The sequence below is a fragment of the Pinus tabuliformis genome, chromosome 9 (assembly GCF_031772625.1).
Source record: "Pinus tabuliformis cultivar Carrire ecotype Pingquan chromosome 9, CPIR1, whole genome shotgun sequence".
Lineage (NCBI taxonomy): Eukaryota > Viridiplantae > Streptophyta > Pinopsida > Pinales > Pinaceae > Pinus > Pinus tabuliformis.
Genome location: NC_142307.1, coordinates 1,626,306,586 through 1,626,332,169, shown reverse-complemented (window position 1 = coordinate 1,626,332,169; position 25,584 = coordinate 1,626,306,586). Strand labels below are relative to the sequence as shown.

General features: G+C 39.3%; 1 pseudogene; it reads right to left on the bottom strand.

Moving 5' to 3' along the window:
• The window catches only part of LOC149155048 (uncharacterized), a 51,734-nt pseudogene extending 26,425 nt beyond the window's left edge, over positions 1-25,309 (bottom strand).
• Positions 25,310-25,584: the final 275 nt, after the last annotated feature.

Below are 25,584 nucleotides of genomic sequence, written 5' to 3'. Positions count from 1 at the left end.
GAAGAAGAAGGAGAAACAAGAAGCTTCTAAGGAGGGGAATAAGAAGAAAAAGGGGGGAAAAGATAAAAAGATGGCAGCCATAACACACCAATGCAAAGATCCTAGCAACCACTACAACATTAATGGCCATACAGAGGAGAAGTGTTGGAAGTTGCATCCAGAGCTAAACCTGAAGAACAAGAAGAAAGATAATAAGAAGAAGAATCTCATGGCCACTGATTTGAGCAACCAAGTTGAAAGAAACTCAGGCGTGGATGCGAATATCGTCTGTACATTAGTGCAAAATGAGGTGAATCTGAGTAGACTTCAACAATAGGAAGAGAAAGACATGACCAAACTATTCCATATAAAGATACAGGTCAAGAAGACAAAGGTTGATGCTCTGTTTGACTCAGGATTACAAGCGAATCTCATTGCAGCAGAGCTGGTCAAGAAGTTGGAGCTAGAATTTTATGATCATCCAAACCCATATCCACAGGGATGGGTAAATAAGGATGCAGAGTTGAAGGTAACAAAATAATGCAAAATTAGATTTGCTATTAGTGCTAATTTTATTGATGAAGTAGATCTGGATGTGGTTCCCCTTGATGTATGTGGAGTCATGTTTGGGAGTCCACACATGTACATGCGTGATGCAATATTCATGAGGAGATCTAACTAGTACCAACTCATCAAGAATGGAAAATCATTCATCATTAACGCGCACAAAGGAAAGTCAAAGATTTCATTGGTAAGTGCCAACCAAGCTAAGAAATTGATCAGTTCCAACAAGAAGTATGTTTTATTGTTTTTAAGAGACAATCGGTATGAAGAGGAGTCAATAAGAGGTATGGCATCCCTGGAGGGGTGTACTAAGAAAAAAAAACAACAATTGGAGGAGTTGTTATAGGCATACAAGGATGTGTTCCAAGAGCCTAAAGGATTACCACCTAAGAGAGAAGTGGAGCACGAGATCTAGCTATCTCCAGACTCCCTATTGCCAAATATTGGGTTGTACATGCAGTTTGTTATAAAAGCAAGTGATGTGAAGAAAGAGTTGAAACATCTACTGGAACATGGTGTCATTTGACTAAGTACATCACCATGCAGGTTAGCCATCATAATTGTGCCAAAGAAGGATGGGACTTGGTGGATGTGTATAGATTACAGGGCGTTGAATAAAAACATGCTCAAGAACAGATACCCCCTGCCCAAGATAGACAATATGCTAGATCAATTTCAACAAGAAAAGTATTTCACCAAGCTGGACTTGAACTCTGGATATCACCAGGTTCGAGTCAAAGAAGAAGATACATGGAAGACTGCCTTCAAAACCAGGCAATATTTGTATGAGTGGTTAGTTATGCCATTTGACCTATGTAATGCGCCAACTACGTTTACGACATTAATGAATGATATATTGCGCCATTTTATAGATTCATTTGTTATTGTTTATTTGGATGATATACTGGTATATAGTGCTACTTGGGAGGAGCATATTTCACTTTTGACACAGGTGCTAGAAACATTTAAGAAGCACCAACTGCTAGCAAATCTCGAGAAGTGTGAGTTTGCACAACAATATTTAGTGTATCTGGGGTATATGAACGTTGGAGGAGAGCTGAAGATAGATCTTTCCAAGATGGAGCCATCATGAAATGGTCAGTGCCTACTAATGTTTCTAATGTTAGGAGTTCCATTGGGGCAACACAATACATGAGGAAATTCATAGGCTCATTTTCAACGCTAGCAGCACCACTCCACGCCATAATAGCAAGTGGCAAGGGTTTTCAATGGGGAAAAGGTCAGCAAAAGGCTTTCGAGCAGCTAAAGAAGAGGATCAATCAAGCACCAATTTTTTCATTACCAAACTTGCAGCAGCCCTTTGAAGTGGAGAAAGATGCGAGTGGGTATGCTATGAGAATTGTCTTGATGTAAGAAGGAAGAGCTGTTTTCTACCATTCTGAAGTATCTCATGGGGCAGTTATTAACTACCCTAACTACGATAAGGATCTCTATGCCATGGTGCAAGCTGTGAAGAAGTGGAAGAACTATCTGATGGGAAAGGAGACAATAATCCACACAGATCACCAACTATTACAATACTTGGAAGGCCATAATAAGTTACAATAGACCAGGAATCACAAGTGGATGGGGTTTTTACAAAAAATTCATTTGGTGATCAAGTATAAGAAGGGAAACACAAACAAGTTGGACAATATGCTTTCAAGGCCACCCACATAAAATTTTATAACTTTGTGGACTCTTATGCACGTGGAGCCATTCACCCCTGATGCATACAAAGAGACATATTCAGAAGATGAGGACTTCAAGGAGGTGTATCAGTAGTTGTAGAGTCAGAGTCATCTGCACAATGGCGACAACACCATTGACTACCATCTCCAAGATGGATAAGCTATGTGTTCCTAAAGGTGAGCATTTGCAGCTGATTAGAGAGGCTCACACCTCCAAGGTTGCAGTCAACTTTTGTGTAGGGAAGACCGTGGCTAACTTGCAGAGGCATGTGTATTGGCCCAAGATGCAAGAGCATGTAGCTAGGTTCATAATAGGATGCATGCTTTGTTGTACCAACAAGCCTAGCAATAGGAAACATGGTCTGTATCATCCCTTACCTGTACCTACTCATCCTTTGGAAAGCATTTCCATGGATTTTGTGGGAGGTTTACCAACAACTAGGAATGGACATGACTACCTGTTCGTGGTAGTTGACATGTTCAACAAGATGTGTGTTCTGATGCCCTGTAAAAAGACCATCAGTGGACAAGAAGCAACAAACTTGTTCTTTGGATAGGTCTGGGTGCACTTTGGGATACCAAGGAGCATCATTTCAGACAGGGACACAATATTTCTCAGTGCATTTTGGACTACATTGTGGGAGAATATGGACACAAAGTTGAAGATATATACAACATTCCATCCACAGATAGATGGGTAGATATAAGTAGTCAACATGACTTTGGTGCAACTTCTAAGGGGATACAAATAGAAGCATCCGAAGACCTGGGATGAAAATATGGTATATATACAACATTCTTATAACAAAGCAGTCCACACTTCTACAAGAAATTCCCCATTTATGGCCTGCTTTGGATATTTTCCACCTTCACCTTTAGATATTGCATATGGGAAACAAGGAGGAGTGAGTGAAGATCTTATAGGATATGTTTTGAGGGTTAAAAAATTTATAGCGAAGATCAGGAAGATCCATCTATAGGTACAAGAAACACTGCAGAAGTCGCAGGAGAAGTATAAGGCCAGGCATGATTAACACAGAACAAAGAAATCATTCAAGGTGGGAGACAAAGTATGGCTACAATTGAACAAGGAGAGGCTACAAGGGCCTGGTAAGAAAATCAAGGCTCTAAGGTATGGTCCCTTTGAGATACTGGAAAAGGTGGGTGATAATGCATATCGACTCAGTTTACCATCATAATGCGCATTTACTCAATTGCAAAAATAGATAATTTGAAACTCTATGAGCCTTCCATGTTAGATAAGTAAGATTTGACACCAGATGCTTAGGCATAGTTGACATAAGATACAGTTTTACAAAAGAGGTCCAGAACTAAAAGACATGGGTAGCATGACCTTTGAAATATTAGGTTGAAGGGATAGCTTCCAGGCAAAGCTAAATGGTACACCAGAGAGAAGGTGGAGGAAAAATTTCCTCACCTCATTCAGTAAAATCTTTTGGAGACCAAAAGCCTCCAAAAATGGGGAGTGTGATCCAAATTGGATCATTATATTTTTTTTCATCCATCTCAATGCATTCGAAGTGGAAAAAGTGTAGGAATCAACTCACTGGACCGTTTTTACTGACGGGACCAAGTTTGGCGAAACGGGGTTTGAAACCTTCCAGGAGCGTTCTGAGACATCAAAAAACGTTTTTTGTGGGTAAAAATTGGCAAAACAGGGCCTCACCTTTTCATGTTATTCTACACACAAATACCTTTCCAATGACACAAGAAGCGCATCAATCAGAGTCCGTATGCAAAAGTTATGCCACTCAGGAAGTTGACCTTCGTGTTTTCACACCTACAGTTTTGGAGGATGCCGCGTCAGCCCCCATTATTCATGGAAAAGGGGCTAGCCACGTGTTTGTGATGTAAAAGACTCTAGAAGGGTCTATTTTGTAACTCTAGTTAAGAGTCAATGTAGTCAAAATTAACCACCAATAGGCTATCGAGTTGTGTTATAACCGGGCCACTAGGAGGAAGCGACATTCCATTCTTTCGAGAGCCTTTTATTCAATAACTGAGAAAATATATCCAGGAGAGATAGGAGGTAGAGCACATAGAGAGGATTTGTGCATTGTAGCAGCCCACTAGCCACAAACACTACTTCTTTGTACCTGCAGCCATATTTCTAGATTGAGAAAGAGAGCGAAGCGACCTCACCTTCCAGTTGGGTTTTCTTTTGGAAAGGGTTTCCCAGAGAGCATATCGTGTGTCTTTTGTGTGTGTGTACTTATTTTTTCGTTCTCTAATTTTCTGCATAATTTTCATTCCTTTGCATGCACTAATTACAATTAAAATTCGCAGATATTAAAGTTTAATAAACTATAATAGTGTATAATTTTTAAAGTTTTAATATAATATTATGAGATCATGGAATGTGAGCCAATCATTTCCATTCTTAAAAGGCGATATGCCAGAGAACATCTAATACAAAGTGAAACCTAGTGCTGATCCAAATCGGATCCATGAAAATTATCAGAGAGCCATGACTATATCAAAACAGGATAGACTTCGAATTTATGAACACAGAGCGATCAAGAAGATCTCCGGACAGTGGCAGTTTGCAGTCAGCAAGGAACGAAGAGGACCTCGGTCAAAGCACGCTTATCGAGGCCCATGGAGATTGCGCAGGAGGCAAAACGGGCACTTGGGAAGCCCGGATTGGGAAACAGAGGCCATTTCTGATGCGTCGCATCGCTGGGAAAAACCCCTCGAGAAGGAAAGGCCCCGAGTGCTCGGTCGCATGGGAAGCCAGGAAACCGTGGGGAAAGTGCTAAGGTGAAAGGTGGGTCCTGCGCTCCAAAACCGGCAGTATATCGGGGGCATCCTTGGGCGGTAAGAGGATTTGCTTGAAAACGAGCGATCCCATTCAGCGCACGACGCGTGTCCAGCAGATGAGAGAGAAAACCGCCTCTCATCGCGCGCTAACAGTTGAGCAATTCAACGACGCGAAATGAGCGAATATCGTAGGATCTGGCGGCTCCAGATTTGACGGTGGAGATTGCGCCCGATCGAGGAACCGAATTTGATAGGGGAATTAAGCTGCGGCATAGAGAAATTTGAAGTCTAATTTGACCGCTGAGTTGGAGGATGAGTCATTCCACAATGTAACTAAAAATACCAAACCATCGAGGAAGAGCTGGCACAGTTTGTGAGAGGACAAGTGGCCACTTCCCTGTGGATGATGGCGATGATGCAGAGGCAGGGAACTCCAAGTGAACAATAGCAGGCAATCTGAAGGGGTGAAAGAGGAAGCGACCAGTGAAGGAAAAATTGGCTTTAAGCCATGAACAGACAAAGAACAAAACACACAAAGAGAAGAAAAGAATGAAGACAAAGAGAGCGAGAGCGAAGAAAATACAATGAAGCAAGAATCAGAAAAACAGAGAGTCGAGCTAACCTAAGGTAGCATCGAGTAGACAGAGAGCTTGAGAGGTTCAAGCAATCCCTGACAGGATCTGTCGGGAATTGAGAACCACATTGGGCTCCTCCCATTAAAGACCAGAGAGGTCAAGATCTGGCAAGGAAAGAGTCTATGCACTCTAGTGGCTTGGGGAATCCAAGAACCACCCTACCAACCATTATCTGTTTCAGGAGACTCAGATTGAGCTCCTCATTGTAAATCTCTGCTTTAAAGACACAATAAAAGAAGGCCACCATTGAAAGCTGGACCAGAGACGTAGCCTGAGAGGATAGGGTGAACTCCTTATTAATTGTTGTGTTCTTGCATTTTCTTACTGTGTTTCTCTTACTATTTTCCATCTTCTAGTGTCTGTGTATTTTGCAATCCGATCCATCCGTTGCCTAAAATGACATAGACACACACCAGCACATGAGTCTGTAACACCTTCATTTATTAATTATTTAACTGAGATCACTCAAGAGTTATTTGCAGATCAAGTGGTATCAGAGCTTTAGGCTGTAAGGTTAGTGATCTGATAATCACCCTATGAGTGACCTTAATTAAAGATTTATTAAATGAAGGTATTACAGACTCGTGTGATGGTGTGTGTCTATGTTATTTATGCAATGGATCGATCAAATTGCGAATACATAGACACTTGAAATGGAAAACATCAGAGAAACACAGTAAGCAAATACAAGAACGCAAGAAATTAATAAGGAGTTCACCCTATCCTCCAGGGCTACGTCTCCAGTCCAGCTCTCAGTGGTGGCCTTATTTTATTGTGTCTTAAGCAGAGAATTACAATGCAGGAGCTCAATATGAGTCTCCTGAAACATATTTGCTTGGCAGGGTGGTTCTTGGATTCCCCAAGCCACTAGAGTACACAGACTCTTTTCCTTACCAGCTCTTTGACCTCTATGGTCTGACAGATCCTCTCAGGGATGGCTTGAATCTCTCAAGCTCTATGGTGCTCGACGCTGCCTTTGGTCAGCTCGACCCTCTGTCTTTTTTCTGCTTTTTTACTTCACTGTTTCTTCTTTTCTCTGTCTTCTGTCTTTGATGTTCCCCCTATCTTTTGCTTTGTCTTGTTCATGGCTTTAAAGCCATTCGGGCTCATGGTTGTTCGATTCCTCTTCCCCTTTGTCGATCCGCCTACTACAGCTCCTCTTGGAGTTCCCTATCTTGGCATTGTCATCAAGCTCACAGGGAGTGGCCACTTGTCCTCCTGCAATTGCACCAGCTTTCTTCGTCGATTCATTTCTTCAGTTACGTCGGGGAATGAGTCTTCTGCCACCTTGGCAGTCAAAGTAGACCTCAAATTCTTCAAAATCGCAGCTTGATCCCTCATTAAATCCGGTCTTACTGTCGGGCATATTATTAGCCGTCAGATCTGGATCCCCCAGATCCAACACCATCCGCTCATTTCGCGCGGTTGACTTGCTCGATCGTTAGTGCATGATGAGCGGCGGTTTTCTCTCTCCTCAGCTTGCCACATGTCAGGCGCTGAGTGGGATCGCTCTGCTTTCACCAAAACTACTTACCGCCCAAGGATGCCCCCGATCAATACTGCCGGTTTTGGAGCAGGTCCCGCCTTTAGCTTTTATCCTTTTGTCCCATGGTTTTCCCGGCTCCCACGTGACCGAGCGCTCGGGGCCTCTCCTTCTTAAGGGTTTTTGCCCAGCGATGTGCGATCAAAAACTCCCTCTGCTTCCCCGATCCGGGCTTCCCAGGGGCTAATTTCGCCTCTTGCACAGTCTCCATGGGCCTCGGTCAGCGCGCTTTGACCGAAGTCCTCGTTGTTCCACGTTGGCTACCAACTGCCACTGTTTTTAGAGGTGTTTCTAATCACTTCTCTTTAATTATTTGAAGTCTGTCTCGATCTGATACAACCATGGTTCCTTTGATTTTCTTCATGGATCCAATTCGAATCACGGCCTTCCCACTGAAAAGCTTTTGGACCACCAAAAGTTGGGTTTTCAAGCGTCGACTAAGTGAGGATACTGCTGTCTCACTTGTCTGATCTCAATCCACCTTACACTGCTCGGCTTTGAACCTTTGAGCCCAATTCTGAGGTACTCAACATCTCCTCTGCACGTTGTCCTCACCTTCCTGTCCAACACTGTGTCTTCCTGCAGTTCATTAAGATATTCAGGTAGCAGGTCATCAATAGAAGGCAACTGACTTTGCTATTCAGGATCCTCAATTAGAGAAGGTTCAAACAACCTCAAGAAATATGCATTTATGACTAAGTAGATGTGCATGTAAGCTGGTAGATCCAGGCGAAAAGCATTTTCACCAATCTTCTCAAGTATTTTGAAGGGTCCATACCTGATAGACTTTAGCTTTTTACCTTCGCCTTGCATCCTGTCCTTGTTGATATACGGCCAGACCTGGTGACCAACTTGGAAACTATGCTCCAACCGATGCTTGCCATGCCTAGCCTTGTATTTGGCTTGGCTCTTTTCCAGCTATTCCTGTACTGCCTGGTGGATCTCCTGGATCTGTTCAATGAACCTAGTTGCCTTGTCCACATCACTGTGTCCATCAACTGTGGTATATTTACTAAAGACAAAATCTAAAGGAGACCTTGGTGTGAAACCAAAACATGTCTCAAAAGGAGATCTCTGTGTAGAAGAATTTTTTGCTCTGTTGTAAGCATGCTGCACATAACACAAATGTTCATCCCAAAGCATAGGATGTTTACTGCAATATCCTTTGAGTAACTGGATCACTGTCTTGTTAACTACTTCTGTCTGGCCATCAGTTTGTGGATGAAAAGATATGCTTTTCTTCATCTTGGTGTCCATTAGTTCCCACAGACTTAACCAAAACTTCCCCACAAATTGGGTGTCTCGATCCGACACAATGGAAGTGGGCAATCCAAAATGAACCCATACATGTTCGAAGAATAGTTTTGCAGTTTGTTCAGCTGTAATCTGTTTATTACAAGGTATTAAAATACACATTTTTCTAAACCTATCCACAACGACATATAGATAATCATGACCTTTCCTAGATTTAGGCAGTCCTCCAACAAAATCCATGGAAACGCTCTCCCAAGGGTGAGAAGGAACTGGTAGTGGAGTGTACAAGCCTAGTTTTCTGTTGCTGGGCTTGCTTTTGGCACACATAGTACACCCTCTTACATATCTAGAAACTGTCTCATTCATTTTTGGCCAATAACAAAATATTTGCAGTTGTGCAACTGTTTTACTTACCCCAAAGTGACTTGATATCAGAGAAGTGTGTGCTTCTCTAATTATCTTTACTCTTTCAGTTTGCCGAATGCAGAGTTTCCCACAATGATATAAGAGTCGGTCCTTCACATGATAATCCAATTCTTCTACTCTTTTGCCTTGACTCAAAGTTGCATATACATCTTTAAAGTCTATATCTTGAGCATATTGTTCAATGTAGCTTTCATGTAGTACAGAATTATGCTTAAGTATAGTAGATGCATTTATAATAGGTCTAGATAACATGTCTGCAACTTTGTTATGTATGCCCTTTTTATATCTGATGACTAAATGAAACTGTTGTAGAAAACCCATCCATCTGTAGTGTCTAGATAGTGTAGATATTGAAGTGGTTGATGATCAGTATGTATTACTATCTCTTTGCCCATTAAGTAATGTTTCCACTTTTTCACACTCTAAACTAATGCATACAATTCTTTATCATATGTATGATAGTTAACTACTGCAGGATTAAAAGTCTCAGAATGATAGCATATGGGTTTACCGTGTTGTGTCAACACTGCTCCCATGGCATAGTCACTAGCATTTGTTTGGATCTCAAATGGTCTTTGTAGATTAGGAAGTGCTAGTATAGGGGCTGTACTAATATTTTCTTTCAAGGTGTCGAAGGCTTTTTGATGTTTGCCTCCCCACTGAAACACCTTGTTCAATCCTGTTAAAGCATGTAAGGGAGCTACAATTGAGGAAAAGTTAGAAATGAACTTCCTCCAATATTGTGCTACTCCTAAGAAGCTTCTCACTTTTGTAGCAGACTTGGCTTTAGGCCAGTTTACAATGACTGCCACTTTAGAGGGATCTATTTTTAGTTCACCACCCCTTACTATATGATCCAAATCATTTAGAGATGTTCTGCCAAATTCACATTTTGAGAGTTTAACATGAAGTTTTTCTTTTTTCAAAACATCTAATGTCTGCTTAACATGCTCTAAGTGTTCTTCCCACGTTTTACTAAAAATCAGAATGTCATCCAGATATACAGTAACAAAATCATCAAGAAAAGGTCTGAGTACATCATTCATTAATCTCATGAAATTAGCAGAAGAATTGGTCAAGCCAAAAGGCATAACCAGCCACTCATACAATCCTTGCTTTGTTTTGAAAGTAGTCTTCCATGAATCTTGTTTTGCAACTCTGACCTAATGGTATCCATTGTACAAGTCCAGCTTGGTGAAATAAACAACTTCTTTCAATTGATCTAGAAGATCATCTATGTGAGGAAGGGGATAACAATTTTGATTGTTATCTTATTCAGTGCTTGGTAGTCAATGCACATTCTCCACAAGCCATCCTTCCTTCTCACCAAAACAATTGGTGACCCACATGGTGATGTGCTAGGCCTGATGAACCCCTTCTCGAGAAACTCCTGCACCTGCTTCTTGATTTCAACATTCTCTAAAGCAGACAACTTGTACATTCTAATGTTAGGCAATGGAGCATCTTGCTGCAAAATAATATCATGTACTATTTCATTTTTCGGTGGCAGACCTTTAGGTTCTTGAAACAAGACATCATACTCTGAAACAACCTTTTCTATATCAGCTTGTTGTTTAGCATTACAGCCCTAAAATACATTGGTTTTATCATGTTTCTTTTCCTTTATAACCATCAGTAAGAATTGTTTGCATGAGTTTGTCATTCTTTTCATCTACCCTGTTTTATGAGAGTATAATTATTCTTGAGCTTATGAGCTCTTACAAAGTATTCGATTCCATCTTTAACAAGCAGATACTTGTTCTCAGCTTTATAGAAAATAGCTTTTCTATCATTCAAGTAAGGACTTCCTAAAACAATTCCACATATATCCAAAGGAATTATGTCTAACTCAACCTCATCTACAAATGCTGACCCAAAAGAAAACTTGAGTTTGCACTGTCTAGTCACTTGTAGTTGTGCTTTATCATTCAACCATACTAATGGGCATGGTTTCTTGTGAGGTGTAGTTACTAATCCCAATTTCTTTACAATTGCTTCAGAAATCAAATTTACTTGTGAGCCACTATCAAACAAAGTATCAATCTTTTGATATTTGGAAACAACTCGAATATGGAAAAGCTCATGTCTTTTTCTCTCATGCTCTTCATCAATAATAGATTGAGCAGAATTACTAGTAGATGCTTCAGAATTCTTACCTTTTATACTTGTAGCTACAATGGTTGTTTCATATCCTGAGTCTGACCCCAAATCTTTCTAAATAGCTGCAACAATCTTCTTCTTCTTGCCCTCGAACTTCTTAGGTCTCAGCTCTGGATGCAAAATCCAACAATGCTCATCATCATGCCCAACCTTTTTACAGTGAGTGCATGAAGCTTTGCTTTTCTGTGCAGTGTTTGCCTTCCTTTCTTTCCACTTTTGTTTTCTTTTCTCCTTGCTCTTGCTTGCAGTGGGTTGGGATGGTCCCCCAACTTCTGGATTTCCATTCTTTCCTCTTGCTTCTAGATGAGTAGCTTGTACAGATACCTCATCTATACTAGTGGGATTAAACATGAGGATGGTATGCCTCATGTAGCTATGTAGACCACCAATGTACTTCAAAAGAGTCTCTGGTGAGTCTAATGAGATCCCTAGAATCAATGCTCTCTTTCTAAATTCTTGAGTATACCCTTGCACACTTTGCCCTTTCAACTGCCGAAGAGTTTTCCAACTCATCATGGCTTGTTGCATGTAGGCCAATGGATAGAACTGCTTTTTGATTGTAGACACAAAGTCACTCCACATAGAGATAGTCTTGCCATGTCTTTTTATGTTAGCTCGGGTTCTGCCTTCCCACCAAACCAAGGCAGTGCCTCCAAGGCGTAGGCTTACCAACTGAATTTTGCTCTTGTTTGAGTTGATGTTCTGCACTCTGTAATACACATCAATTTATTTAATCCAATTGTCCAACTTTTCAGCATTTAGCTCTCCATCATATACAGGCAAATCAAATTTTACATCTAGTTTGATCAAAGATGCTTTCTTGTTATGCACAGGGCTATTAGGAGGTATGAGAAAGTTTTCCTCTTTCCCTTTTCCTTTTGAGTGGTCATGGGAATGAGACTCATCTTCTTGTTTGTCTTGTTTAGAACCTGATGAATCTTCATCCTTATGCTTTCTAAAGTCCCTATACATTTCTTTTACCATAGACTTTATAACTAGGAAACTTTCTATGAATTGAGGGTCTGGTCCCTATTGTGGCCAACAACAATCCCCCTTCTTATTTAGTGTAATTCCTAATACTAAATAAGTGGGGACCCTTAGAAAAATTTTTAAAAAATCAAAGTAGTGTTTAAATTTCCTTTTTCGAATAAAATTACCATCATAAACTTAGGAAGCCCCCCTTGAAAAATCCAAAAAATCTAAGTTTTATGATAAGGTAAGACACAAATCTTTCCTTAGGAATATCACATTGCAAAAAGATAACGGGATACCTCCTTATGAGCTGAATTTTAAACATTGCGAGATTGCGATGTGTGATAATGAAATATCGCATCGCATACAACACAATTTACAACGAAACACTTTAATTTTCTGATATGCGATAACGCCGATCGCAAAATCGCATTTTGCAGAAAACAGGTTAACAAAGATTGTCATACATAACATTTCTGCAATATTGCGATATTGCGATCTCGAGATATCGCGATATAGTGACAATGCGATAATGCGATATCACGATGCAGCGGTCAGTGACATTATCATTTCGTGATGTTGCGATCTGCGATATTGCGAAGCAAATCACAAAATCGCAAAATCGCAGATCTTTTGGGCTCGTTATTCAAGAAAAGTATTTTACTTAAGCTGACACCCGATTATGTGCTTTAATGCTAATAAATGAGTTAGTTGCCAGTTATTAATGGAATATGGGTGCGTGCTTATCGAAGAATCATCTCACGTAAGGTGGTATACTTTATGCGTCTGCGACATTTAAAACTTTCCCATCACCCTTCCTTGTCATTCATTTTCACTTCACTTGTGAATTGCAGGAACGGAGAACAGAGGCCAATACAAAGCAATACGCAAGATAAAATGGGAAAGAAAAGCAAATCTCCAAGCTTTGAAGAAAAGGAAATGGCACCCTTGTATACAGACACGACCTGTAACAGAGATGCGGGAATTGCTACGTGGGAAGGCATGTATAATCTGCTTGAAGAGGAGAATCCCAGAGTAATGGAAGTTGTTGCTACTGCGGGCTCAAATGGTTCTTCTGAAGCATCCCTTACAGAGCTAGCTTGCTCATTCTTACACCGAATAGCAGAAAGGCCCAAAATTCTCCTATACACAGACATGGTGAAGTGGATATTGGACAACATTGATATCAGAAACACACAGTTTAAAACTCAAAGTCAAGAGTTCACAGAAGTATTATTTTTACAAATTTTGAACTTTATATCTACTGGAAGGAAAAAGCGCAAAAGGCGAAAAACGCATCAAAGAAACCCGGCTCAAGAAATGGAGGCAGTTTGCGATTAGTGCCTAGCGCTAATCGCGCATCGCTGAGAAAAATTGCTCGAAAAGGCAAGCTGCTAATTGCCCAGTCACCTGCAAGCTCTGAAAATTGCATGACAGTAACTACAGGCAAATTGGAAGCAGAAGGCAAAAGAAAAGGCAGATGCAATTCACGGGTTAACCAGGTTAAACTGGGATTATTATTGGGCTTACTTGGTAAAGCCACATAGCCAGTGGATGACTCTTAAGTGTACCATCAATTCAGCCGAAAAGATGGCGCCAGCTCTTGTCGATTCTGTTTTCTCAGCTCAGCTAAAATCGGAAGTCAGCCAGCTGACTCTTCTCAAACAGATGCTGCATGCATGCGATTTCAAGGACCAAATACAAAAGTAGTTTAATTTTAGATTCAATTTTAGTTTTAATTTTGTTTTATTTTCCTGAAAAGAGGACGGTCATTTAAACCGCATCCTATATTTTTGTAATAATTTATTTTTAGATTTAGTTAGTAGTATTTAAACCCTTCTCATGCATTTAGAGAAGGGTCCTGAAATTTATCAAAAACTTATCCCTAGAACATGCACTTCTGTACCCTCTGAGGAGGTTTTGATGAATGAATGGAACAGGATTTATTGATGTTTGCATTTGATATCTGCTACTGATGTTGCACTTTTGTACTCTTAGTGGATATTTGATCAAGAAGAGATAAATCGTTATCGCTTGAAGCTCATGAGTAGGACTAGTTATAAATGGTATTTCTATCTCTTAACTATTTCTGCCTTGTGTTAAAGTGGATTTCAGTTTAGTTATTTATATATTGATGTATGAATGCCTGAGTTATCATTTGGCACTTTTGTACGGTGATAGCGATTTATTTATGCTTAGTATATGAATAGCTTATTATGCGATATGTTTTTCACAACTGTTTCGTCTAACTTTTTATACGAAGTGGTTCATCTTTATTGAATTCTTTTCTTATAACAGCTGAATGATCTTTATTACCAGTTGTTGTTTGAAATGATTTTAGATTGCATACAGGAAAGGTTACACCCCGGGTTAGTGTAGATTTACATATTTCTATTTATTAGAATATAATTTCCTTATTATTAGATTAGAATTAGAGTAGAAGTATTTCATTTAGAAACTGTTAGAAACAGAAATATCCATCTTTCTCACACACACACATAAATTGGGAAACTGGTCCCATATCCCCAGTCATACCCGCTATACTAAACGGAAAAGGAGCTGCCAACCAAGGTCCGGACCGGGCGGGTATCCCCCTTGTTGTAGACCCGATTTTCGGGGCTTCAACATATTTGGCACTAGAAGGAGGGCCCCGAACTGTGAATGGCAAGCAAATCTAAATCTAAATACCATTCTGAGAGTAAATCGCCCTCACCATCTCCTCCGACTTCTCCATTGCATTCAGAAACCTTAAATCCAGAGTTAGAAGTCACTGGAGCAACAACCGCTGCTACAAACCCTGATATTTCAAAACAATCTACTATTGAACCTCCTGAAGTTGAATATTTGATTCACAAAATTTAGCGATTTTCTATATCTCCTCAAAAATCTGAAAAATCTCAAGGCAGTGTGACTTCGCAATATAATCCTGCTCATCCTCTTACCAGATTAAAGAGCGAAAAGTTTGGTGTTCAGCCAACCGAATTACCTCTACCTACTAGGAAGAGAGCAAGGAAGTCTCCTAAAGGATCTGATAGTGAGACTCTTTCATCATCATCATCCATCTCAACCTCTTCACCACAAAGTCAACCATCCACTCCTCCACTTCAGATCATCGTCCATCAGCCTATTGCAACTTCCTCAACTCCTTCTCAACCATCTGGAGTCATAATATCCTCATCTTCTCAACCACAAGGATCATCTTCTGCACTTTCCTCTGTTAGTAGTTCAGCAATGGCCCAAACTCCATGGAATAACCCAGGGGCAGTCTTAATGCCTGCACCCTTGAGTCAGATACCGGCCCATCCTGAAAAATGGTTGCCTAAGTTTAACCCTGAGGCAGGCATGCTAGCGGAAGAACATATAAATAACTTCATGTTATCTATAAATCTCAACGGAGTTGTTAATGAGGATGCTGTTGTTCGAATTTTCCCTTATACTTTGCAAGGAACAACGAGATCATGGTATTTCTCGTTACCTTCTAGATCTATTACTAGTTGGGACATCTTCCAAGAACAATTCCTGACCAAGTTTGGTGATGACAGGTCTACAGTGACACTGATTAATGACTTGTCTAACCTTAGGGCCGAGTCAAGAGAACCTATCAAAGATTTCAATTTACGTTTCAATAAAATCTTAAACAAAATTCCTACTGCCTCTCAGCCCAGTGAAGAAGTGCGAAGTGAATGGTACATTACTGCTTTACCATCAAACTTAACAATATTTGTTGATAGGGCTAACAAAACAACCTTGGTTGAAAATATGAAAGAAGCGATAGTAGTAGAGAAACGTATTACGGCCCTAGAAAAGAAAAATGCGATGGAAGAATGAAAAACTAAGAAGGTCTCTTTCAAAGAAGATCCCAAGAAAAAACAACTGAAAGATCCATTTGATTTAGAAGGATTACAAAAAGTTTTGAAGACCATGTCTAATGAAATGGTTGACATCAAGAAACAAGTGGCAGAAACTTCTTCTAAAAAGCCATACATGCCTTTTAAAAGAAATCCTTCAACTGATTCCAAACCCCCTAACGCTATATCAAATGCTGAGTCAGAAGAAGAAGAAGAAGAAAACACTACCGAAGAACATACCGATGAAGAAGAAGTTGTAGAGTTACAAGGTATGTGGGATTTCATCCTCCCAAATGAAGAAGATCAAGAGGCATTCCTGGTTAGTACTCGCAACAGAAATCAACTTGATCCTCAGCCTACACCTAAGCCAAAGAGCGCAAGCTCAACAACTAAGGATAAAGTCGCAGCCAAGAAAACATCACCTAAAGCGACTCAAACCAGCCCAGTCCAAACAGACACATCTACTCCATCTAAAATGCTAATCGTTTCGGATGAAATGGAGTATAACATCGTAGAAGATATGAAAAAGACTAGGGCCAATATTACTCTTTTTGAATTGAGCAAGTTAAAACACCAGCAGAAAGTACTTTTGAAAGAATTACATGCTGTGCCAGTTGCACCTTTACCAGCTACTGTAATCTCTCAAGCTTCTCATGATATGGGAAGACCTCCAACTAGTATGATGAATAAAGTTGATCCAAACGATATCACATTAATTGGAGGAAGATCGAGATCGCATACTCCCCCATTTCTCCTTATGAAATTTTCAATAAAAATGTGCATAATTGCTTAGTCGATTCTGGAGCTTCATCAAATATTTTACCAAGATCAATTTGCGCAAAATTGAATGTTCAACCACAGAAATCCGCTGTACGCATAGTCCAATTAGATCGATTGCAAGTCGAAGTGATTGGCGAATTAAATCAGGTTACCATAAGGCTGTCATCCAACCCAAAGGTATGTCAAGTTATTGACATTTTAGTTGCTGATATTCCTGAATTTTATGGCTTAATTCTTAGCAGAGATTGGTCAGAAAAACTTCATGGATACTTTGCAACTGACTGGTCGCACATGTGGCTCCCTTATAATGGTAAACCAAACCAGATAAAAGTTGAACGCGAAAAACATCAGAAATACATAGTAACAGAACTCGAGGGAGAAAACGAACCAGTAGCATACAATTCTAACATCATAGGCAACTATTCAGTAGATTCTTTCCTAGGAAATTTTAATGCTCACACTTCACCTTACTTAGAACATTCTGTTTTATCTCAAGTAGAAAATTTTTCTCAAACAGATAGTTCTAAATGCATTAATTTTATAGATAGTCCTGTAAATAAATCTTTGTTTTGGAAATTATTTTTTGATGGTTCTAAGTCTAACAAAGGAGCAGGAGCAGGATGCGTGTTAGTAAGCCTAGAGGGAGATAAAACCATGCTAACTTGCAGACTCGAATTCAAGTGCACCAACAATACCGCAGAATACGAAGCTATAATCCAAGGGTTATACAAAGCAATCGGATTAGACGTCAAATACCTGCAAGTTTTCGAAGATTCTGAAATTGTAATCAGACAGGTACGTAATACTATACACTGTTTATCAGGTCATTTAAAGCATTACCAATCTTTAGTTCAAGATCTGACTGAACATTTTATAGCATTTAATATTTCATCAATTCCTAGACTCTAGAATGCTAGCACAAACCTCTTATCCAACGTAGCTTCCAAGCTCATTCCTTCAGAAGATTTTAGCCCTGACCGATTTTCAATTGAGTTAATTTTTAGACCATCTATTCCTGATAACATTACCAATTGGAGGATTTTTAACGACGATCCTGATATCGTGAGTTTTCTCACATCTGAAGGATCCTACACCAATCAAATAATTGACGAAGACCAACATGACCAACAATTGCAACAGGATAGTACTAACAATGCTATACCTAAATCAGTAGTCAAGTTAGAAGACCTTTAAGATTGGAAAGATCGATTCAAAAGATTTACCAATTCAAAACTCCAAAGTTCAACTTTGAATTATGAATTAGTAAATCTAGGAATTGATGCCAAACTGTAGAATATCAACCTAGGCCTTGGCCTAGCCCCTGAAGAAAAATTAGCATATATCCATCTCTTGAAACAATACAAAAGTGTCTTTGCTTGGAATTACGATGAACTCAAAACATACGACACCTCCATCATCCAACATACTATCCCAATGATTGATAATGAAAAACCTGTCCAACAAAAGCTGAGAAAGATCCATCCAAATTTAGAAAATCAGATCAAAACTGAACTCAACAAGTTATTGAAAGCCAAAATAATCTTTCCCGTTAGACATTCTAAATGGGTCTCCAATATGGTACCTGTTAGAAAGAAAAATGGAGATATTAGAATCTGCATTGACTTTCGAAACCTTAACAAGGCCTGCCAAAAGGATAATTTTCCTTTACCTCCCATGGAACAAATACTGCAGGCAGTTGCGGGCTCAAAATTAATGTCATTCTTGGATGATTCTCAGGACACAACCAAGTGTTGGTACATCCCGACGATCAATTAAAAATGACATTCAAAACTAAGTGGGCACATACGCATATCAGAAGATTCCATTTGGTTTGATTAACGCGGGTGCCACATTTCAGAGAGCCATGGACATTGCATTCAAAAGGTTAGTTAATAAGTCAGCGGTAATCTATTTGGATGATATAACTATTTATTCCAAGAAACAAAACAACCATCTCAGGGATTTAAAACAAATCTTCCAATGTTGTTTAAGGTATGGGATTTCGCTTAACCCGAAAAAATCTTTTTTCACATTAAGTGAAGGAAAGCTTATAGGATTCATAGTGTCAAAATCTGGAATTCACATTGATCCTAATAGAATCAAGGAAATTTCCACAGTACCCCTACCTCACAACAAGAAAGCCATGCAATATTTCCTTGGCCAGATTAACTTTGTAAAGAGATTTGTCCCAGATTTCTCAAGAATCGTGTCTCCTTTACAAGGCATGATTAAAAAGAAAACAAATTTTAAATGGGGCCAAGATGAACACGAGGCATTCAATCTGATCAAGCAAGCAATTATCAATGCTCCATCTTTAGCAACTCAGAATTTTTCCGATCCTTTTATTTTGTACACATTCGCCTCAGATAGATCATATGCTATGATACTCACTCAAACAAATCAAGAAAAGGTGGAAGCACCAATTTCTTTTTTTAGTTCCAATTTACAAGGTGCTGAGCTGAATTATTCAGATGTGGAAAAACAAGCTTATGCTGTTTTCAAAGCAATTAAATATTTCAGACCTTTTTTACTCAAAACACATACCAAGATCATAGTACTGTTTCCAGCGATAAGAAATCTTCTAGTACAGAAGGATGTGGGTGAGAAAAGGGCCAATTGGGTTACTTCCTTACAAGAATATGACGTAGAAATCAAACCAACAAATATTGTAAAAGGTCAAGGCTTTTGAAAAATGCTGGCAGGAGCATCGCTAATGCTCGAAAATCCATCTGAAGAGGTACAAGTGTACGAGGTAAGCCTAAACGATGCTGAGTCATTATATGCTGATATTATTTATTCTCTAAAAAATGGATATGCCCCTTCAAACCTCGATCATACCAAGAAAAGAGCCCTAAGGTTAAAAGCCAAACAATATCAACTTGTGAATGATGTTCTTTTTAGAATAAATTATGATTCTGTTCTTCTTAGATGTCTTGAGAAAGATGAAGCTGAAAAAGTCTTGTAGGAACTTCACGATGGGCCAGCAGGCGGACACTACGTTGGAGACACCACTGCTCACAAAATTTTATGCGCAGGCTATTATTGGCTCACATTATTCAAAGACTCACATAATTATGTGAGGAAATGTCAAGTCCGTCAAACTGCTGCTGGGAGATAAAAGAAACCATCCTTGCCACTGCAACTAGTTATCATCGAACAACCTTTCGATCAGTGGGGATTGGACATAATATGTGAGATCGTTCCTCACTCTTCTAAACAACATAGATACATCCTTACAACGATAGATTACTTTACTAAATGGGTAGAAGTAGTTGACTCAAGACAGCTAACGCTGAAAATATCATTGAATTCATAGATCAGTTCATAATCACGAGGTTTGGATTGCCTTCCACTTTAATGTTTGATAATGCATCATACTTTTCTAGTAATGCAATCACTGAATTTGCACTCAAAATGGGTTTCAAGCTCAAATACTCGGCCAATTATTATCCACAAGGGAATGGGTTAGCTAAATCTACAAATAAGAACTTAATTAGAATTATCAAGTGAACCATTGACCAAAATCATAAAAATTGGCATAAGTCTTTAATATATGCTTTGTGGGCAGATCGAATAACACAGAAAGTCTCTATGGACACTTCTCCCTTTAATTTAGTTTATGGGAAAGAAGTGGTTCTTCCAACACATCTTGCAATTCCCTCTTTAGCCTTGGTTCAATATATTGATGAAGTACCAACTTCCTCTTTACAACTTAGGCAGATGGAATTAATTAAACTAGAAGAACAACGAGAACGGGCTAAGGTAACTCAGGCTCATCATCAAGCATTGGTAAAGGCCTCTTTTGATTCCAATATGATATCTAGAAAAGATTTTCAGATGGGAGATCTAGTTTTAAAATGGGACAAGGCTCATGAGGAAAAGGGAAAACATACAAAATTCCAAAGAATGTGGCTTGGTCCTTTTCAGATCATAGCAGTCATAGGTTCGTCTACCTTCATGTTACAAGATTTAACAGGGAAAAGAGATTCTTTACCTGTTAATGGTCAGATCCTTAAGAAATATTTTCCATAGAAGAACATTCTTCTATTTTGTAGAATAGTTGTTTTTCTTTTCATAATAAAACCAGTTGTGAATGGTTACAATAGGCATTTACAAAAAAGACACCAATTCTCTTTCAAATTTTGATATTTCGCTTGTATAAATAGAAAATCTTTTGGAAAATTGATCTTTATTATTGAAAGATACAGTAAAAAACCTCTAGCCTAGATATGATACTAGTTTCAACTTCATAAAATTTGATGAAAACAACCTTTAGTGAGAAATTGTTTTATATCAGTGCAATGAAAGGTATCAATAACAAAATAAAGATTCTCTGTAGAACAACTATTTCCAAAAACTCTATTATTGTCGTCCAGAGCTATCTTAAGGAAACAATGACTTCCTCCCTACTAAGGAAATCACAACTTTCAGAGGAACAATCCAAGGATACACTTTATCTTAAAGAGTGAGAGGTCTCATCACGAGCCGGCTTATCATGATCATAGATGTTATAACTTGCTGACTTTTCCAATACTGCATACCACAACAGGGCAATGACTCAAGATTGTTGCAATCAAAAGACAAGGGGTCTCATCACGAGCCAGCTTGTTCAGCAAAGTTATAAATCAATGAATGACTGTGTCATGAATTGGCTACCAAACCAAGACATTGCTCTTTAAGAATAAAAAGAAAATGAAAGAAGAAAGTGTGGATGTGGATTCTTCTTTGGGAATTGTAGGTTTCTTTAAGTAGGATACAAGATCATTGCTGGATAACAGGTAACCCTGTCGAGGCTATAAACGCTTGCTGGCAGTAGACTCGGCTCTACCTATGACAAATGAGCATATTTAAAACTGGTTTACAGAGAAGACTTTGTTTTATTTTTACAAGCCAAGTAATGACTGATGTAAATACAAGGACTAGCTTGAGGTAGCAAATAATCGAAGTTGAAAATAGTTGAAACAAAATGTCATTGACAGGTCAAAGATTAATGTACTTTATCTTTCTATAATAAAGTTTAACTTTCTGGAAAATTTTCTGTATTGGAAGTTTTGAAAATTCAAAAAGCAGTAGAGATAACTGGTTCTTCCAAGTGAATCACCAATTGTTGTGGCCAACAACAACCCCCCTTATTATTTAGTGTAATTCCTAATACTAAATAAGTGGGGACCCTTGGCAAAAAATTAAAAAAATCAAAGTAGTGTTTAAATTTCCTTTTTCAAATAAAATTACCATCATAAACTTAGGAAGCCCCCCTTGAAAAATCCAAAAAATCTAAGTTTTATGATAAGGTAAGACACAAATCTTTCCTTAGGAATATCGCATCGCAAAAAGATAACGGGATACCTCCTTATGAGCTGAATTTTAAACATTGCGAGATTGCGATGTACGATAATGAAATATCGCATCGCATACAACACAATTTACAACAAAACACTTTAATTTGCCAATATGCGATAACGTCGATCGCAAAATCGCATTTTTCAAAAAACAGGTTAACAAAGATTGTCATACATAACATTTCTGCGATATTGCGATATTGCGATCTCGCGATACAACGACAATGCGATAATGCGATATCACGATGCAGCGGTCTGCGATGTTATCATTTCGCGATGTTGCGATCAACGATATTGCGAAGCAAATCGCAAAATCGCTTCATCGCAGATCTTTCAGGCTCGTTCTTCAAGAAAAGTATTTTCCTTAAGCTGATACCTGGTTATGCGCTTTAATGCTAATAAATGAGTTAGTTGCCAGTTATTAATGGAATATGGGTGTGTGCTTATCAAAGAATCATCTCACGTAAGGTGGTATACTTTATGCGTTTGCGGCATTTACAACTTTCCCATCACCCTTGCTTTTCATTCATTTTCACTTCACTTGTGAATTTAAGGAACGGAGAATAGAGGCCAATACAAAGCAATACGCAGGATAAAATGGGAAAGAAAAGCAAATCTCCGAGCTCTGAAGAAAAGGAAATGGCGCCCTTGTATACAGACACGGCCTGTAACAGAGACGCGGGAATTGCTACGTGGGAAGGCATGTATAATTTGATTGAAGAGGAGAATCCCAAAGTAATGGAAGTTGTTGCTACTGCGAGCTCAAATGGTTCTTCTGAAGCATCCCTTACAGAGCTAGCTTGCTCATTCTTACACCGAATAGCAGCAAGGCCCAAAATTCTCCCATACACAGACATGGTGAAGTGGATACTGGACAACGTTGATATCAGAAACACACAGTTTAAAACTCAAAGTCAAGAGTTCACGGAAGTATTATTTTTACAAATTTTGAACTTTATATCTGCTGGAAGGAAAAAGTGCAAAAGGCGAAAAACGCATCAAGGAAACCTGGATCAAGAAACGGAGGGAGTTTGCTCGAAAAGGCAAGCTGCTAATTGCCAAGTCACCTGCAAGCTCTGAAAATTGCATGACAGCAACTACAGGCAGATTGGAAGCAGAAGGCAAAAGAAAAGGCAGATGCAATTCAAGGGTTAACCAGGTTAAACTGGGATTATTACTGGGCTTACTTGGTAAAGCCACATAGCCAGTGGATGACTCTTAAGTGTATCATCAATTCGGCTGAAAAGATGGCGCCAGCTCTTGTCGATTCTATTTTCTCAGCTCAGCTAAAATCGGAAGTCGGCCAGCCGACTCTTCTCAAATAGATGCTGCATGCATGCGATTTCAAGGACCAAATACAGAAGTAGTTTAATTTTAGATTCAATTTTAGTTTTAATTTTGTTTTATTTTCCTGAAAAGAGGACGGTCATTTAAACCACATCCTATATTTTTGTAATAATTTATTTTTAGATTTAGTTAGTAGTATTTAAACCCTTCTCATGCATTTAGAGAAGGGTCCTGAAATTTATCAAAAACTTATCCCTAGAACATGCACTTCTGTACCCTCTGAGGAGGTTTTGATGAATGAATGGAACAAGATTTATTGATGTTTGCATTTGATATCTGCTACTGATGTTGCACTTTTGTACTCTTAGTGGATATTTGATCAAGAAGAGATAAATCGTTATCGCTTGAAGCTCATGAGTAGGACTAGTTATAAATGGTATTTCTATCTCTTAACTATTTCTGCCTTGTGTTAAAGTGGTTTTCAGTTCAGTTATTTATATATTGATGTATGAATGCCTGAGTTATCATTTGGAACTTTTGTACGGTGATAGCTATTTATTTACGCTTAGTATATGAATAGCTTATTATGCGATATGTTTTTCACAATTGTTTCGTCTAACTTTTTATACGAAGTGGTTCATATTTATTGAATTCTTTTCTTATAACAACTGAATGATCTTTATTACCAGTTGTTGTTTGAAATCATTTTAGATCGCATACAGGAAAGGTTACACCCCGGGTTAATGTAGATTTACATATTTCTGTTTATTAGAATATAATTTCCTTATTAGTAGATTAGAATTAGAGTAGAAGTATTCCATTTAGAAACTGTTAGAAACAGAAATATCCATCTTTCTCACACACACACACATAAATTAGGAAACTGGTCCCACATCCCCAGTCGGATCCGCTATACAAAATAGAAAAGGAGCTGCCAACCAAGGTCCGGACCGGGCGGGTATCCCCCTTGTTGTAGACCCGATTTTCGGGGCTTCAACAGTCCCATAGAACCTTCCTATGACATTGTCTTCCAAGGATAGACTCTCCCATTTTCAGGATTAGCTTCGACCAACTCTCCTTCTCCTAATTTGAGCTTTGATCTAGTGAGCATTCAACAGCTAAGCCAACACAAGCTTGTCTAACCTTACAGCCTAAAGCTCTGATACCACTTGATCTGATAATCACCTTATGAGTGACCTCAGTTAAAGATTTATTAAATGAAGGTATTATAGACTCGTGTGACAGTGTGTGTCTATGTTATTTATGCAATGGATTGATTAGATTGCGAATACACAGACACTTGAAATGGAAAACAATAGAGAAACACAGTAAGAAAATATAAGAACACAAGAAATTAATAAGGAGTTCACCCTATCCTCCAGGGCTACGTCTCTGGTCTAGCTCTTAGTGGTGGCCTTATTTTATTGTGTCTTAAGTAGAGAATTACAATGCCGGAGCTCAATATGAATCTGCTGAAATAGATTTGCTTATCAGGGTGGTTCTTGGATTCCCCAAGCCACTAGAGTACACAGATTCTTTTCCTTACTAGCTCTTTGACCTCTCTGGTCTGACAGATCCTCTCAGGGATGGCCTAAATCTCTCAAGCTCTCTAGTGCTCGACACTGCCTTTGGTCAACTCGGCCCTCTGTCTTTTTTCTGCTTTTTGCTTCACTGTTTCTTCTCTTCTCTGTTTTCTGTCTTCGATGTTCCCCTTGTCTTCTGCTTTGTCTTGTTCATGGCTTTAAAGCCATTCGAGCTCATGGCTATTTGATTTCTCTTCCCCTCCATTGATCCGCCTGCTATAGCTCCGCTTGGAGTTCCCTGCCTCAGTGTCATCATCAGGCTCACAAGGAGTGGCCACTTGTCCTCCTGCAACTGTGCCAGCTTCTTCGTTTCTTTAGTTACGCTGGGGAATGAGTCTTCTACCACCTTGGCGATCAAAGCGGACCTCAAATTCTTCGAAATCACGGCTTGATCCCTCATTAAATCCGGTCTTACCGTTGGGCGCATTATCAGCCATCCAATTTGGATCCCCTAGATCCAACGCCATCCACTCATTTCACGCGGTTGACTTGCTCGACCTTTAGCACGCAATGAGCAGCCGTTTTTTCTCTCCTCCGCTTGCCATGCGTCGGGCGCTAAGTGGAATCGCTCCGCTTTCACCAAAACCGCTTACCACCCAAGGATGCCCCCGATCAATACTGTCAGTTTTGGAGTGGGTCCTGCCTTTAGCTTTTAGCCTTTTGTCCCACGGTTTTCTCGGCTCCCACGTGACCGAGAGCTTGGGGCCTCTCCTTCTTGAGGGTTTTTTCCCAGTGATACGCG